We start from the raw sequence: 3,397 nt of genomic DNA on the forward strand, positions 1-3,397 counted from the left end.
GGTGGGAGAGCAGAGCTTTTCGCCGTCACGTTCTTACACTGGCAAAAGCTTCTGTGGGACATGCCTGCCTGGTATTCTAGTGGGTGGCAAGAGTCCAAAATATTCTTCCCCAACAAGACATGCAACGGTAGTAGGTTTCCTACGACCCCCTCACGCTTCCCTCTTCCTTTCCCGCTCCTTGACTAAAATAAACCGTGCACATCAAAACTCGCTCAGCATCAAATGGGACCCTTGGGGTCTTGAAAGCCAAAGGCTTCCTCAGTCCCTAGGGAGAGGGGCCATGTTGAATTTCTTAAGAATTCCAATTCAAGAAGTGTGCCCGCTCCAGGGGCCCGTGGCCTGAAGCTTTCTTGCTCTTCCCTCTCTGTCCCCCGTCCCTATCCCGGCTCCCGAAAACTGAATGGGGGCTGAGGAGACACTCTCAGAGAGAGACCTCAGGATGGACGGGAGAGGTGAGCGGGGACGTCGGGGCGGAGTTGGTTGGCCGCTGGGTTTGAGTCTCAATTTCACCTTCTGACCACAAGGCCTTGGGGTTGTCACCAAATCTCTCTGTGCCTGGTTTTTTTTTTTTTTTTTTTTTTTTTTTCAACTTTTATTTATTTTTGGGACAGAGAGAGACAGAGCATGAATGGGGGAGGGGCAGAGAGAGAGGGAGACACAGAATCGGAAACAGGCTCCGGGCTCCGAGCCATCAGCCCAGAGCCCGACGCGGGGCTCGAACTCACGGACCGTGAGATCGTGACCTGGCTGAAGTCGGACGCTTAACCGACTGCGCCACCCAGGTGCCCCTGGGCCTGGTTTTTATTCACAATTGGGAGCAGTGTTACTTAATTGGCAGATGGGGGTTAAGTGACATGTTGTCTGTAAATTATCCAGCCCAGTGTCCAGCACTTAAAAATGCCTGCTATTATCAGACACCGAATGCTCTACACGGATCTATCTAGCTGAGCCCCGTAGAGCCCTAGAGAGGGCACAGGCCAGCGGAGGCACCGGCCACTGCTCCACAGCGTGTGTGGGATGGTAGCTGCTGAGGAGGAAATTTTGTTCGCAGTCAGAGGTGAGCCAGGAGAGGAAGGGTGTGGGAGGGAGAAGTGGACCGAACCACATTGCTACTTTGCTTTCCTCATCCAAATCCAAGGTGTAGGTCCTAGTCTTCTGCATAGAGGGGTCTAGCGGCTACAGGTTTGTTTTGTAAAAGCTCATTATGAGGGGCGCCTGGGTGGCTCAGTCGGTTGAGCGTCCGACTTCAGCTCAGGTCACGATCTCACGGTCCGTGAGTTCGAGCCCCGCGTCGGGCTCTGGGCTGATGGCTCGGAGCCTGGAGCCTGCTTCCAATTCTGTGTCTCCTTCTCTCTCTGCCCCTCCGCCATTCATGCTCTGTCTCTCTCTGTCTCAAAAATAAATAAAAATGTTAAAAAAAAAAATTAAAAAAAAAAAAAAAAAAAAGCTCATTATGAGATCCGCATTCCAGGCAGGACGGCTTTGAGGCCAGCTGGCAGAGCGAGACACAGGTCTAGGGGAGAGCCCCTTCGCCAGTGATGCTCGGGGTGCAGGACCACTGAAGAAATTGAATCAGTCATTGAAAATCTCCCACTAAACAAGAGTCCTGGGCCAGATGGCATCCCAGGGGAATTCTGCAGACATTTCAAGAAGAGTTAATACCTATTCTCTCAAACTGTTAAAAAAAAAAAAATAGAAACGGAAGGAAAACTTCCCAACTCATTCTGTGAGGCCAGCATTACTTTGATTCCAAAACTAAGACAGATCCCACTAAAAAGGAGGATTACAGGCCAATATCTCTGATGAACCTGGATGCAAAAATTCTCAACGAGATCCCAGCAAATTGAACTCAACAGTACATTAAAAGAATTATTCCCCATGGTCAAGTGGGATTTATTCCTGGGCTGCAGCGCTGGTTCGATATTGGGAAATCAATCAACGTGATACACCACATTAATAAAAGAAAGAATAAGAACTATACGATCCTGTCAATAGTTGCAGAAAAAGCATTTGACAAAATACGGCACCCATTCTTGATAAAAACCCTCCACAAAGTAGGGATAGATGGAACATACCTCAACACAAAGGCCATATACAAAAGACTCACAGCTAATTTCGTCCTTAATGGGGAAAAACTGAGAGCCTTTCCCCTACGATCAGGAACAAGATAAGGATGTCCACTCTCACCGTTACTATCTAACATAGTCCCGGAAGTCTTAGCCTCAGCAATCAGACAACAAAAAGAAATAAAAGGCCTACAATTCGGCAAGGAAGAAGTCAAACTTCTGCTATTTGCAGATGACATAATACTCTATGGAGAAAACCCGAAAGACTCCACCAAAAAATTGCTAGAGCTAATGCATGAATTCAGCAAAGTCGGAGGATATAAAATCAATGTGCAGAAATCTGTTGCCTTTCTATACACCAATAATGAAGCAGCAGAAAAATTAATCAAGGAATTGATCCCATTTGCAATTGCACCAAAAATAAGATACGTAGGAATAAACCTAACCAAAGAGGCAAAAGATCTGTACTCTGAAAACTATAGAACATTTATGAAATAGGGGCGCCTGGGTGGCGCAGACGGTTAAGCGTCCGACTTCAGCCAGGTCACGATCTCGCGGTCCGTGAGTTCGAGCCCCGCGTCGGGCTCTGGGCTGATGGCTCGGAGCCTGGAGCCTGTTTCCGATTCTGTGTCTCCCTCTCTCTCTGCCCCTCCCCCATTCATGCTCTGTCTCTCTCTGTCCCAAAAATAAATAAAAGTTGAAAAAAAAATAATAAAAAAAAAAGAACATTTATGAAATAAACTGGAAAGGACACAAAGAAATGGAAACCCACGTTGCCCTCCGACCCCAGAACCTTTTCCAGTCCTTCTCCCTCAGGGGGATCATTTCCTGAAATAGTTTGTGCACCTGTGGCGTGTGAATATGTGTGTGTATATGTGTGCGCACAATATGCACACTATTATGCCCTCTAAATTAGTGCCGTTTAACGAACATTTATTGAGTCCTTACGATTTACCAGGCACAAAGCTGGTACCTTCACGTGTGGCGTCTCATTTAGTCCCGCGATGACCTCACGCGGTGCCGGTCACTTCGACAGCTGTAAAGATGAGGGAAAGGGGGCTTGGTGAAGGCAGCTACGCCATGTGCCCACAGCCACAGAACTGAACACGGAGAGGAGCTGCAGATCAAACTGGGTCTGATTGACGTCAAAGTATGTGCCCTACGACTCCTTCCTGTCACCTCTTCTGTGCCAGGAAAATGCTTTCTGTGGATTTCCTAATCGGCTTCGGAAGGTCGACAATGGTCTTCCGATGTGAGAAGCCATGATTAGAGTCTCAAGGGAAAATCCAGGGCAGGGTTTTTTCCTTGGGGCTCACGGCTCGTTCACGGAT

Source organism: Puma concolor, chromosome C1, assembly GCF_028749965.1.
Source record: "Puma concolor isolate L17-30 chromosome C1, mPumCon1.1.hap2, whole genome shotgun sequence".
NCBI classification, from domain to species: Eukaryota; Metazoa; Chordata; class Mammalia; order Carnivora; family Felidae; genus Puma; species Puma concolor.